This window comes from Watersipora subatra, chromosome 1, assembly GCF_963576615.1.
Source record: "Watersipora subatra chromosome 1, tzWatSuba1.1, whole genome shotgun sequence".
NCBI classification, from domain to species: domain Eukaryota; kingdom Metazoa; phylum Bryozoa; class Gymnolaemata; order Cheilostomatida; family Watersiporidae; genus Watersipora; species Watersipora subatra.
This window is the reverse complement of record NC_088708.1, coordinates 18,788,908-18,804,584: the sequence shown is the minus strand read 5'-3', so window position 1 is coordinate 18,804,584 and position 15,677 is coordinate 18,788,908. Positions and strand designations below refer to the sequence as shown.

The 15,677-nt window shown below is 39.1% G+C and overlaps 1 protein-coding gene across 3 annotated transcripts in view; it reads right to left on the bottom strand.

The window, feature by feature from the left end:
- LOC137401467 (uncharacterized) overlaps nt 1-15,118 on the bottom strand; it is a 123,966-nt gene extending 108,848 nt beyond the window's left edge. For all 3 annotated transcript variants that reach the window (XM_068087825.1, XM_068087835.1, XM_068087843.1), the window contains exon 1: nt 15,094-15,118. The gene's annotated coding sequence lies outside the window, so the exon portion shown is untranslated. The remainder of the gene's footprint in view (nt 1-15,093) is intronic.
- Nucleotides 15,119-15,677: the final 559 nt, after the last annotated feature.

The window sequence follows — 15,677 nt, the reverse complement described above, 5'->3', positions numbered from 1 at the left end:
GGGCACACAATGTAGAGTGTACATTCACAGTATATACCCACGTACATACAATGTAGAGTGTACATTCACAGTATATACCCACGTACACACAATGTAGAGTGTACATTCACAGTATATACCCATGTACATACAATGTAGAGTGTTCATTCACAGTATATACCCACATACATACAATGTAGAGTGTAAATTCACAGTATATACCCACGTAACGCAATGTAGAGCGTACATTCACAGTATATACACACGTACATACAATATAGAGTGTACATTCACAATATATACCCACGGGCACACAATGTAGAGTGTACATTCACAGTATATACCTATGTACATACAATGTAGAGTGTACATTCACAGTATATACCCACGTACATACAATGTAGAGTGTACATTCACAGTATATACCCACGGGCACACAATGTAGAGTGTACATTCACAGTATATACCCACGTACATACAATGTAGAGTGTACATTCACAGTATATACCCACGTAAATACAATGTAGAGTGTAAATTCATAGTATATACCCACATAAACACAATGTAGAGTGTACATTCACAGTATATACCCACGTACATACAATGTAGAGTGTACATTCACAGTATATACCCACGTACATACAATGCAGAGTGTAATTTCAGTATATGCCCACGTACACACAATGTAGAGTGTACATTCACAGTATATACTCACGTACACACAATGTAGAGTGTAAATTCACAGTATATACCCACGTACACACAATGTAGAGTGTACATTCACAGTATATACCGACGTACACACAATGTAGAGTGTACATTCACAGTATATACCCCAGGGCTGATACTCTGAAAAAAACACCCACCTAGATAGGCCCAGGCTTGGATATTGTACCCCCAATCACCTGGTTGGTCAATTTGAATTTGGATATTGTACCCCCAATCACCTGGTTGATCAATTTGAAATACACCCCCTAAACACTGGGAGTTCCCAAGAGGGCGCCCAGGTTCCACGCCCCGCTAAACATCCAATATGATTTATGCATTAATAAAGAAAAAAAAGCTACAAACAAAATTTTCAATTTTATTTAACTACGTATTGATTTCGGATTTTTCGTTTGTTTAGTATTGCAAAAACGATCGTTTTTTCTTCTGCAAACGGCTTATTTTTTTGTTGCTAACAGAGACAAACATATTGTAGTTTACTATTGGTAAAAAAATAAAACAAAAAAGGCAATTAGCTAACCATAAATAAATTTAAATAAACCGTTTGTGTGGCGACATAATAGTTGCTCTGCCCACTAACGTCAGTATCGCAAAACGACAAAATGTCGCTATGCCTGCAAAAGGATTAATAAAACTGACTCCAAACAACCATCAGATCATCATTTCCATTTACAAAGAAAACCATAATGAATATCAATGAAATAAATATCATATCATTCATTCTGAGTATATTGCTAAAGGGTTGCTAAGATGATGCAGTGTCGACTGTCTCTTTTCCCTTCCTTTCCTGTTAGCAAGCAAGCAGCAGCAATCTGCTTTAAAATGAAGACTGGAATTTCAGTGCAATTTCTTGGTATTACTTTGGCTGAATAAAACCTTAATGAGCATGGGCCCTTTTACTGGCTTGCTTGTGGAAACACCTCCTAAGGTAGCAAATTCACTGACAGTGCCCTATGGTCTGAAAACCCCCCTAAAACGTGATTTTGGGCCGAACCTAATGGGCCTTTTAGGGGAGAGTATCAGCCCTGGGGTATATACCCTCGTACATACAATGTAGAGTGTAAATTCACAGTATATACCCACGTACACACAATGCAGAGTGTAAATTCACAGTATATACCCACGGGCACACAATGTAGAGTGTAAATTCACAGTATATATCCATGGGCACACAATGTAGAGTGTACATTCACAGTATATACCCACGGGCACACAATGTAGAGTGTAAATTCACAGTATATACCCACCTAAACACAATTTAGAGTGTAAACTCACAGTATATACCCACCTACACACAATTTAGAGTGTAAATTCACAGTATATACCCACGGGCACACAATGTAGAGCGTACATTCACAGTATATACCTACGTACACACAATGTAGAGTGTATATTCACAGTATATACCTACGTACACACAATGTAGAGCGTAAATTCAGCTAAAATATTTTGTTTGTGGCCTCATTGTAAAACATAACCAGGGTGTGCAAAATATTCAATACCTTTTGATTGTTATGCTAAATAATAAGATAACAATAATAAATCAATGAAATGAGGTAAAGAAAATGGATTACACAGAATTCTTATTGGAAACCAAAAATACAAACTAGCACAAAAGTTTAAAATATAAAAATGCACATAAAAACAAAAAAATGCAGTTTTTTTGTTGCATATCATCAACTCTTTTTTCATATCTACTTTCAATTTTCCTTCTCTTTCCGCTCATCGGTTCATTTCTGGTGGGTCGGTGTCGAATGATCAGGGTTACGAGGTCCAGACTACATTGATGTCTGAGGTCAGGGCAGTGGCTAGTGGTTTCAGCAGTTACAATAAGTAGAAGAGGTCGGAGGATTAAATAGCAAAGCAATATATGAGTGGAAAAAGAGATACAGATTGGTGATTTTTTGAAGTTATCACACGTAAGTGGCTTCTCTCTATAAAACACGGTGCAATTGACGAAACTACATTTTCCATTTAACTCAATATCGGTAACTAAAAAGAGTAGCTACTGGCATTTGATTGGCAATAGCGTGTGTCAGTACCCTATAATGGGCATGCAGGTAAGGTTACGTGAGGTATAGGAGAGGTGCAGTGGAGGAGTGGTGAGGTGTCGATACAGAGGTGTGAGTGTAGAAGTGCAGGTGAGAGATGGAATATTTAAATTTATTTATTATTTGTGAAAAAGGAATTGTAGGATTATATTGCTGCATTATTTGTAATTATATTATTGATATTATATTATTGCTATATTATTATATTAATTGTATAACTATTAATTGTATTAAGAATTTGTAATTATATTATTTACAATATTATTATATATTAATAAACTAGAAACTCCTCTGTCATACAGCCCACGACCAAAGTGATAATAGAAAAAGAAAGGGTACTGCTGGTTGAAAAATGCAATATTAGCAGTCAAATGGCACTGCAGTGCAATAGGAGAACTGCAATGGTAGCTGTAATGTACTGGGTGTTATCATGTACAACAAACAGCAATAATGAAAGGAAAAGATTACATGTTTATATCTCTCCCTGCAATAGGAGAAATGCAATATTAGAAGTAAAATAGCAAGCTGCTGTGTAATATACATATATATAATTATATATAGCTGGGGGGCTGTATATCATTGGTCATAGCAACCAATATCAAGAAGGTGTGATATTTATCGAGATTTTTGTATTTATATCTAAAGAATTATGCTGAATTTAAAAATCTAAACAGATTTTAGCTGGTTGTCATACAAATAGATGTATATATATAAGAAAATGTAGACCTACATGTATTACTTAATTTTGCAGATATTAAAACCGGCTTCACAGTACCGCAATATTGAGCACAGCCGTAGTACCATCAACAAAATCTTTAGAAAAATAATAACAGTAACATATTGCACACCATCGGTCACTATATACTTCGATCTTGTAAATTCAAATGATTATTCTTATAACTAAATCTCATAATAATCTTATAAAATCGAATAATTATTCTTACAATTAAATGTTGTAATAATCTTATAAGAATCGTTAGGAAAATATCATCGTAATTTTCTTTCACTGCTTTGGACATCAGTTGGAATACCAAAGTACTCATGATAAGTGTCCAAAATGTCAGAGTCCCGTAGAATCGGCAAAAAAGAAACGATAACTTTTCAGTACTTTTACGTTAATTACAGAAACCTTCGGCAATTAGACAATGCTATAGACTGGTGAAATGTGCACGTTTTTCTCGTGAAATGCGCACGACTTAATAGTTCTACTATTTGTCACACGGCCTTATTGGCGTTTCATTGGCCAGTCTTAATTTGATTAGAAAACGCTTGTCAAGTTTTCATCGCGATTTTTGGCCAAATTAATCTGTCTATTTATGTATAATCCGATCAGATGGGTTAGTTTTAGGGTATTGCGGAAACTTTTCAAAGGCTTGGTAACATATTTAAATATTTTTACATGTGTTTTGTATCATTATTATACTTAAACGACTCTACACAAAAATGGTCAAATTTGTTGATGAGATTTCGGTACAAGGGTTTGTTAACGGATAATTTTTCGGGAGTTGTGTGCAAATATGCATTTATCATAAATTTCCCAACCAATCGCTTCGCTCGTGTTTGGTCATGGGAATATTATAATTTATATTTATTTATTTTTGTGTGAAAAGGTAGGTGAGAATTCGAACATAGAGAAAAAGGAGGTTGAGAATAGATTGTGTTTTGATGTGAATTGAGAAGGCGTAATTAGCTGTGATGGAGTTTGGCTATCCAAAGCTTGTTTTTGGTGAGCATTGTGATGGTTGGTGGGAAAAGTTTGTTGAGGAGATGAATTTGTGAATCGAGAGTGCAGTTGAGAGAAAAGGTTATAAAGGTAAAAGTGTTAATAGATTACCTATTAAAAGAGGTAGCGCTAAGTTAGTGCCGATATTGACAGACATCGGCCACGGTGGTAGAGAAGTGTTGAGAGGTGCGGGGTTTGCTCTAGATGGGATACATACCTCATAGGAAGGTGCAGTAGAAGTTTTGCAAGAGCATTTTGATAAACAGGGACAGATTTATGTCCCGTGTTTGTGAGGAGGCATAAATTCCTTACAGCTAGGCAAGTAGTTGGTGAAAGTAATAGAAACTTTTTACAACGAGATTGAAAATTTGAGTAGATATGCTGAAGTTACTAGTGGTATTGATAGAGTAAAATTCCTTCTAATTGTTGCAGTTAATGGTATGAGAGATACATAAGTGAGTAGGTAGTCGATGAAAATGCTGATTTAACATAGAATATAGTGATTGAACAGAACTCTGACAGAATTTTGAAAGCGGAGAATAACCGAGATAGCTTGAGAGAAATTGAAACGAAGGTAGCTAAGCAAAGTAGTTGTGCACAGTACCCTAGAGGTAGTGATAGAGGGTATGATTCTAAAAGTAGGTATGTTCCTGAGAGCAGTTTTAAACACAGTAGAAGAAATTTTAGAGATAATAGCGAAGAGAGAAATACTTCTAGATATAGAAAAGGAAGGAGAAACCTTAGTAGAGAAAGAGTTTGCTGCAGTTGCAAGTGGAGTGGTCATGAGATGAGGAATGGTCCTGCCATTTAATTTTCATTAAAATTTCTCTTGTGGGCTAAGGGGTCATTTATTCTGAGACTGCAGAAATAGGTGTAAAGAAGTGAGTTACGATAAATGTTGTGGCAGTAGCAGCAGTAAGCAGGGGGTAGCCGCAATAACAGTTATGCTATCGCAGATATGTTATATTAGATGTTATTGTTAGACAACAGTATGGAAAGATATAGGGGTAGAGACAGCGATAGTGATGTAAGAGATAAATGTAGTAGAGACTACAGTATAAATGAGTATAAGAGTAGGAGTCCTAGTAGCGAAAGAAGCAGTTGGTATAAGAAGTGAGACATGAATGCTACAAACTCATTTCCTAGAAACTGTCATGATAGTGAAGGCAGTAGCAAAAGCAGTTGAAAGTTGTGGAACGGTAAAAGTAATTTTGACAAGGTAGTCAAAAAATACAGCACCACTCTATTTGAAAGTCACTTTTAATAACATGCCACCATAGGGGAAGGGTTAAAAAATACAGCACCACCACATTCGAATAGAGGTTTTATAGTAAATAAGCGCCAGTACCCTTTCACTATACTACTTTCTGATCAGCTATTAAATAACTGACAGTGCACTTTGTTGGTTTCAGCAGAGCACAAGTAAGTTGGTTTCAGAAACATATCATAGATATGCCAAAAGTGAAAGTTGTTTCCATCCCACTCCAACGAGTTTTATCACTGGTGGCAGCAGTGGGATAATAGCGAAGCAATTCCCTCGAACCATTTCTAAAGCCAAACATGGTATGCAAGAGTAAATGTAACACGAATAAACAAGATCTAAACACTAGTATGACAAAAACATGACCAGTATGACTATATGACCAGAAAAAGTATGACAGACATTTAACAAATTGCAAATTTGTTTGAACCTGGCCCCTGTTCTTGCATATCCTTGCTATGATCTGCCGACCCTATTGAATACAGAAGCCAGTGACGTTATCAGTAGGACAGTCCTGTCACAAGTACAAGATGGCGAGAAGCGAGTAATCTACTACTACTCAAAAATGCTTGCTCAGACTGAAGCTAACTACTGCATCACTCGAAGGAAACTGTTGGCTATCACGAAGTCTGTGAAACACTTTCGACCTCAGCTCTACGGCTGTACTAATCACGTCTCTCGTTTGACTGTTAAAAACACCATCGTCTACTAGACAGCTGGCTCAATGGCTTGAGACATTGTCAGAGTATGACTTTGAGCTGACACACCAAAAAGGTCAAAAGCATAATAATGCTGAGTCTCAGTCGACAGCAATGTCTGGTCAGCCGTCGGTATGAACCTCTACAGCCCAATGAAAAATGGCAGATCAACAATCTGTCACTATTGAATGATTTGGCTATGGCACAGCAACATGGTCCACAGATACAGTCTGCCTTATCCACAGATAAGGCAGTGTGATATAGCCGGTTGTATGACTCCAAGTTGGATGAATCTGTAACGCAGAAGCTTGCCACCATGCAAGAGCACCTTCTTCTAGATAAGAACAGCATTGCGTGTTCATTTACTAAATCATGAGCAGCGGGAACTATTGGCCATTTGTTCATACAGCTACTGAAAGAAAGCAATCCGGACAACTCAACAGGAGGCTCATCTTAGATTTAACAAAACCCTCGCTCAGCTACAGCTCGTGTGGTACTGGTCAGGATGTCAGGTATGATGTGCCGCATGGCTGCGGGCTGTGTGCACTGTCAACAGTCTAAGGCAACTCACCACTGGCACCAATGAGTGCAGAATCACCTGCATGCTAGAAAACTGTGGCAAGTAGTTGCCATTGATATCTGTGGACCCTTTTTAGAGACTACTCGATTGAATACCCAAATACTGGTACTAGCCAATCATTTCACTAGGTGGTATGACGCTATACCAATTCGAAATGGGAGGGCCAACACCGTAGCATGGGCCCAGGAAGAGCAAGTTTTTTATCTACTTGGCATCCTCGAAATGATTCATAGCAATAGAGAGAGTCAATTTCAATCGAGCTATTTGACGAATGCTGTAAACTATGGGGCTGTCAGAAGACCCGAACATCACCCTTCCTAGCGCAGAGGAATTCGGTAATTGAGAGGTTGAACCGAACTCTCAGTAATTCATTGCTGAAGCTAAACACAAAGAGTGGGATGAGCTGTTGCCTCAAATGTATGAGAGCAGTAAAGGCATCTCCATCGGACACTCTTTGAAACCACTAACTACTTAATGTTGGGGAGAGAGGGCCGGCGTACGTTCTTATGGATAAGCCAGAGACAGAGAAAATGACCACAGACCAGTACGCTCTAGAGGTACAAGAATGGATATACACCTAGTAGATAAGAAGCTGCATCAACAACAGTGGAACAATCGGACAGATACAGGCAACGAACCGGCCACTTTTTCGGTTAGAGCCAAAGTTTGGCTGAAATCATTTTTCACTTGAAAGAGGCGAGACAAGCTTAAACTAAAATATGTTGATCCCTACACCATCACCAAGTGTTTACTATACCAGACGTATGAAATGTAATGAAATGCACACTACAGAAAACTGTGGAGAAAGCCCATTTGAGCCAACTGATCAACCCTGACTCAGAGGGGAAGGAGCCACGCATCTCTTCATCTCAGGAACATACAGAAGCATAAAAGGAGAGGCTTTCCATTGCTACATCAGCTTGGCCTCGTACTATCAAATTGCCTCTACATCTACAGGATTACCAATTAGATGTCTGCTGGAGAAGTGGTGCCATTCTGGGACAGAATCATGTCTCAGGGGAGGATAGTGTAGTGAACCTAAAAATCATGAAAGATTAAGAAGGCCATTGAGGAGCAACTCCGCAGAGTAGGCCAAACTGGAGAGAGACATTCATTTCTAATAGACTGAGAAAAAGACGTGGCAACCAACCGGTATATATAAACGAAAAACGTCTGAGACAGAGGTTGACCTAGAAAAAAGGACAGATGCCTTTGACCAAGATTTAGAAAAGTTTTTATGCAATTAACAATCTTTAACAAACTTATTCGTACTGTTTGCATGTTTGTAAAATTAATTTATGATCGTGAATGGCTATTGAAATATTACAAGTGTGTTCCTATTAATTCTAGCAGCTAAAGTTTCTTCATGTACTATTTTTCTGTTTTTGTTTATCCATTTTCTCGAGGCAAGGTTTTGTATTTTTTTTTCAGTCTATGTATTACTGTTTCTCGAGAGTACTGTTCTTTACTTGAGTGTAATTTTTCACAAGCTTTTTGTTGGTGTCTAGTTAGTTGCACCATTATGGGTAATTGTCACTCAATTTTTTATTGTCGCGACTGCGAAAAACTTGCATAGTCGACAGTCAGCAAAGCGATGTAATTGGTCAGTTTGACCAATAACTGTTGAGCTCTAGCTCGCCTGCTTATACACTATAAATACTGCTGCAATTTGTTAGGCAGGAAAGCTTGTGTTTGGCTCTCGAAAAAGACACATGATATTATTACTATCTTAAAATCATTTATTTGTCGGAGAAATATTTTTTCTCATCGTTACTAAATGACTAGCATCAAGATCAGACAATATTGCAACAATAATTAGATTATTGAATAATTATTGTTCATACAAACAGTTGAGTTCCCTCCTGTTGGTTTCAGCAGGTTGTATTTTAGGAAGCATTGGTTTTAGCACGCTCTGTCTGTTTCAGCATAGCACAAATGAGTTGGGTTTAGCTGCTTCGAGCTGGTTTCAGCAAGTTGATTTTACGAAGAGTTGGATCCAGCGCACTCTGTTGGTTTCAGCAGAGCACAAGTGAGTTGGTTTCAGAAACGCATCATACTTTTGTAGATACACCAAAAGTGAAAGTTTTTTCCACCCTACTCCGAAGAGTTTTTTCAAATAGGATAATAACTTTTGTAACTATAGTTACCTATTCAGTGGTTATGATCTGCAATAAAATGTCACATCACTACGTATATTGTAGGAGTTCTTGCCTTCGAGACAGATGTAGGCTAACGGCAGTGTGAGAGAGACTTGACTGCAATGCGTTCCGTACATTAAACTTTTGTGACAGAAACTTAACAGAAACTCTGAATTTAATTTAAATTAATTTAGCTTACTAAACACACATTTAAAGCAAAGTTTCATTATTTTACTACACTTACGTACATTTTTCTGTCTTAAATTTTTGTTATCTGTTTCCAGCGTGACACCTTTTGCCTTACGTTTACTATGATTTACCATAACTTTTAGTCAACCTTATTAAAACTTTTTTTAAACTAATTCGACAAAAAAGGCTGAGCGATGCTGGTCAAATTGGAACCAAGTTGATGGTGTATGGTAAGGAAAATGACGTAACAAGGGGCTAAAGAAACTTTGTGTTCCATATCGTAAGGAAAAAAACCTGTAATGTAGGGGCACTGTAACCTTGGGTCCACTATATATACATGGCTCTGCTCATATATGCAGAACACCGGCTATTTTAGACAAACGAATGCCTTGTCTCATTACAGACTCGGGATACCATGAAAGTGCATACAGACAAAGAGTATAGTGCTCAGGCCAAGATAGTACCTTAAAGCCTCATGGATAGCTCATACATAATATGCATACCAGATAGAACTTGTGTAAGACGAACCCCACAAATGCTCTCCTCAATGCCATAAACACCTGTATTGATCAGACCCTCGACTAAACCAAATCCCTCAATTATCACATCCCGATCCCCAGTCTGTTTTTAATCGCCTAATCACACCTGTCTAAACACCTCGATAACGTTGCCTTCTACACTGCGTTGTAAGGACAGCCAAGCCCAGCCAAAGATGTCGCAAAACATTTTGCCATCGCTAGTAAGTGTACACACTCCGGCAGAGTTGTGACGCACCTGTCATCACTACCAAACAATCCGTATGTATGTAGTTATAACGGAAAATTATAACATGCTGATAGTCTGTTCTGGGTTTGTATTACTTCATACTGTAGTTATGTGTATCCATAATTGAATGTATGTGTCATATCATCATTGTGTCTTTTGTCTAATTGTTGTAAATGTCTTATTGAATGTATGTGTCATATTATAATTGTCTTTTGTCTTATTGTTGTTGTCCGACTTTTGTCTGAAATCATTAGGTTATTATTATTTGTGCTTGAGATTAGCTGTTAGTAAATGTGTTATGTAGGTTTTTGTGAGTTTAGTGGGTTGTAATTGCTTGTTTGTTCAGTTAGACATGTTGAGTAACCGATGTAATACCTTCCCCCTGGGTTCTCTTTGGGTGATTGCTTAACCTTCTTTTCCGCTCCCTTATAATTTATATATTTGTACTGTATGAGTTCAGAATCTGAAGTCATACAGTAATCACACCAACCATAAGTTAAGCCAGTACGATTACTTCAAATCACACCCGCCTAACTTATTGAACCTGGATTTGCTTGTACCAATAAGGTTCAGAACTTCAGAATCACTAAGATCTGAACCATGTGCAAACAGGCCTGCCAACTCTCATGCATTGGGCGTGAAAAACACCCAATCACACCAGAGAAAAAATGAAAATGAGTGAGAAATGAGTGAGTTTTTGTCCCAATTTCCATAATTTTATATATACTTGTTGTATAATCGGGTTGGTGGGCCTCGGGCTATGCTAATGTCTGAGGTCAAGGTAATTACAGGGAGTTGCGAGAGGAGTATATAAGCGTGGGGAGAACCAGACCGGGGGCCTTCTTCGCTTCAATCATATGTAAGTGTATATATTTATACAACATGGCGCAGTTGACAAAACTCTGATTTTTTTCTTCTGCGTTATCGTTAGCGATTTTTTCTGGTGACGGTGTAAGTTTAACGGTTGATTAGACCCTTTCACAGGCGTACAGGTGAGGTGACGTGAGGTAGGGTGGTGTTGTGAGGTGTTGTAGCGGTGAAGCATCGGTGTTGGTGAAGTGTAAATATTTATTAAGTGTTCGGAAGTGAGAATTACATTAAATTTATACGAGTGGGGTAGAATAAATTTGTGGCAAGAAATATATTGTATTGTGTTGAGATGGAGAGTGGTTTTTCGAAGCTGGTGTTCAGTGAGCACACTAATGATGGCTCGTGGGAACGATTTATAGAAGAGATGAATTTGTGCATTGAGAGTGCTGTCGAGAGGAGAAGTTATGTAGATGATGAAGATGGCAACAGAGTGCCTATTATGAGAGGTAGAGCTAGGTTAGTGCCACTATTGAGAGCTATTGGGCACAGCGGTAGAGAAGTATTGAGGGGTGCAGGGTTTAACATAGATGGTGCAAATTCTACTTATGAAGAGGCAGTGGAGGTTTTGCAGGATTATTATGGTAGACAAGAGAGTATGTTCGTAAAGGGGCATAAGTTTCTTACGGCTAGGCAGGCACTTGGAGAAAGCGATAGAGAATATTTACAACGGATAGAGAGTTTGAGCAGATATGCAGAGGTGGCTAATAATAATGATAGGGTAAGGTTTGCCCTTATAGTAGCGGTTAACGGGTTAAGAGATAGAGAAGTAAGCAGAGACTTGATGAAGATTGCCAATCTTACTTGGGAGTTATTACATGAAGCACTGAGGGCTCGTGAAATGGCCAACAACTCGGATAGATTCCTGAGAACTCAGGGTAGAAGTACTGATTTAAAAAGTGAGGTTGAGATGGAAGTAGTAAAGGTATCAGAGTTCGATAGGCGAGCGCAGTACCGGAGAAATGGTAGAGATAGAAGCTATGAGTCAGTGGGTAGATGTTCCCCTAGAGGTAGCCCTAGGAGTAGTAGAAGGTATTATGGTAGTGAGGAGCATGATACTAGTAGGTATGGGACAAGAGGCCAGGAGTATAACGAGGACAAGGACAGTAGGAAGTATAGAGACGATAGCAGGGAGTGGCATGTCTTTAGATATAGAGCAAATAGTAGAGAAGGCAGTGAAGATAGAGTATGGTACAATTGCAAATGTAGTGGTCATGAGATGAGGAGTTGTCCCTCCAATAAATGTTTTTCTTGTGGAAGGCAAGGACATGTATCCCGTTATTGTAGGGATAAGGGAGGAGATGCAGGTTATGACAGACGAGGTAGCATTAGGAGGTAGTCGTGATAATAGCTATGAGCGATATGGTAGCAGGGATAGTAGTAGGGAGAGATACACGGGCCGAGAAAGCCCTCGCGAGACGAGAGACAGGCTAAGTAGGTACAGGGACAACAGTATTAATAGGTATAAGGAGAGGCGCGAGACTAGCCGGTATGATGAAGGGTACCGGGATAATAGTAAGGGCAGAAGTGTTAGATTCTCTGGTTATAGAGATAAATATGGTGGAGATCAATGACTAGGCCAGGGAATTGTGCAGTATTTAGAAGTTAATGGAGTAAATGTGGAGTTTACGTTTGATACTGGGGCTGAGGTGTCAATAGTAACCGAGGCAACAGCCAATAAGTTGAACCTACAGTTAAAGAAACCGTTGACAGATTTAGAAACCACTGATGGTAGTGAGTTAAAAGTGGTTGGAAGTGTAATAGTTCATTTGGAAAGTAAAGACAGGCATATAGAAGCTGAAGTTCATGTGGTGAAAGGATTGAGAACAAACTTTTTGGGCATAACTGAGTTGAAGCAGCTAAAATTATTTGCTGTTGTAAACGCGTTATGCGAAAGTAAGTTTGAGCCTGTTAAGGAGTGTAGAAGAATTAAGCCAGTTAAGCCGTTTTCGTCGAGAACCATTATTGCTGGGTCAAGTTATGTTTCAGATGATGTCAAGTTGCAAAACCTGACAAATAAGTCTGACAGAGAGAGCAAAGTTAAGAAAGGTCACACAGGTCAAGATTGGTGGACTTGTAAAACCAAGGAAGTGAAGAGTAGCGGATACGTAGAAATTGGTAGTCAATGGGGGACAGCCCAAGGTACCAGAGATGTGCAAGTGTCTATGGGGTATGATAGAAAACACAGTCATGATGAGGTAAGTGATGGTGCTAAGAAAGTAGCTGAACCAGTGTCTGTAATGGAAAAGGTTTGCTCTTTTTTAGCTGAGGTATCCAGCAATGGAATGTTAGACAGAGATGGTCATGAGAGAAAGGTAGCAGAGATTGAAAGAGAGGAAAAGGAGGTGTGGAGGAAGTCGAAGGAGAAATTGGCTAAGCTAAAAGCCATACATGAGGCAGCAGTCATGGAGTTGGAAAATGTCAAGGCATTCAGGGTAGTTGTGCAGAAGTTAGCCGAGGTTCAGAGGAGAGTTGCTGATAGCAGACCTGCACTGGTGGCAGGTGAGGTCGAGCTACATAGGTCTGGGCCCATGCCAACTCCCAGTTCTGTGGTGCCATCCCCTGTGCAGCCGGTTACGGCCCAGGTGGAGACCTCCCACAGGAGGCTTGTCAAGCCTGCCTCTTATTGGGGAGAGCAAGGTAAAGACGGAAGAGACGGAGTTGAGGTTGAGGAGTCATTACTGACCCAACCAAAAGACTCCGGGCTAGTCGGGGTTGGTGGAAGTAGTGTTGGAGATGTTGGTGGAAGTAGTGTTGGTAGTGACAGTGGTCACGGTGAAAGTATTGGTAGCGGCAGAGGTCAGAGTGATGGAAAAGCCAGTGCAGACTGGCAATGGAGGAGAGTAACGAGTAGAGTATTTTAGACAGTGGCACAGGGTCAGACAAGCCAGAGCCTATTGGGACTGCCCTAACGGAGTCAGGTAACGAGTGACACAAGGAAGGTAAGTTACTACGTCTGCTTGTTGGTAGTGATGGGGTGGCCCAGAACAAAAAGAAAGGGTGTGTTGTATTATGGGAATTGTTAGGCTCAGGCTATATTGGTGTCTGAGCTCAAGGCAGTACAGGTTAGGTTCTGGAAGGATTAGTGGCCCGTACAAAAAATAAAAAGGGCATGTTGTATAATCGGATTGGTGGGCCTCGAGCTACGCTAATGTCTGAGGTCAAGGTAGTTACAGGGAGTTGCGAGAGGAGTATATAAGCGTGGGGAGAACCAGACGGGGGGGGGGGGGGGTGTGGGCGAAATTTTTTTTCCCAAACAGGTTTACTTACGGCAGTAAAATCTTGGCTCCTGATTGGTTTTAGCAATTGGGTTTTAGTAACCAAAACCTACATCATTACATTAGAAATCAATAGTTATAATTAGAAAGGAACACAAAATTCTAAATAACGTAGTAAAAATTATGTTATCATTCAAAAAGTGCTGTTAAAACGTAAGAGGCGCTCACTTAAAACTCATTAATTTAAGCCATTTTGAATAAAATTTTGGAATTTTGTGTTCCTCTCTAATTATAACTATTGACTTAATGTAATGATGTAGGATTTGATTACTAAAACTCAATTACTAAAACCAATCAGGAGCCAAAATTTTACTGCCACATGTAAACCTGTTTGGGAAAACAAATTTCGCGACCGGGGGCCTTCTTCGCTTCAATCACATGTAAGTGTATATATTTATACAACAATACTATCATTGATACATCAATTGCCCCAAAAACCAAATCTCAAACATTGCCCCAATCTTGGGTTAGCAGGCCTGTGTGCGGAACTTGGTGATTCTAATACAAGTGCTCAGTCAGGCAAGTCGTTTTGCTTATTCACTGGAAATCGAACCCAAACATATTAATACTTTTTTATTGTTCATATATTATTGGCTATGGGTCAGACCCAATTTATGTTATTCATCTTGTGTCGTGTTAGATTGGTGACACGCTTCTACCAACATGCAGCTTAGAATTAACGCATTACGCATACTATCAACATGTTGAAAAACGAATACTAACGTTTAACGTAAGAACAATTAATACAAACATCATACATCCACAAAACAGTAAATATGGTTTTAACGTATAAAAGAAAAAAAGTAGCACATGATCGAATGGTAACTCTTGGTCTAACCTGTTTTACGACGATTTCGTTCAACGATGACGATCTGTATTTGATCGCGGCGTACTGGTTGAAGCTAAACTGCCGTCTATGAATTTCTGCGCCAAGCTTGTTACCCCGCAACCGAGAGAATATGCGTAATACGTAATGGGTTTACTATATCTTTGGGTTTACTATATCTATGCGTAATACGATCCGTATGGTGCGCAAGGTGCTATACTGTATACTGCTTTGGGCGACGCCTGAGCGACATAATCGCGACATCGCACGAGTTTTCACAAATCACCGTTTGGCGAACACATTCGTTCGCAGGACAGTCTTCAATTTCGCGATTCTTCATTTTCAATCGTTTAGCTAACGATAACTTCTGATCTTGTTCGAGTCCGAAAATTGGTGATTTGGTCGTTCAATAACTAGACATTATAAAACAGGTTATCGCTCTCTAGATTTAAAAAAATTAGGTTCAGTAAGTCAGTAGAAGCCTAGGGTTACACCCTTGGTGGAAGAGTTAATCTTCCACTTAGGTTATACCTATCCCAAATTATAATTAATTATCCTTGAGGAAAATCAATTAAAATCGTGCATTAGAAATAAAA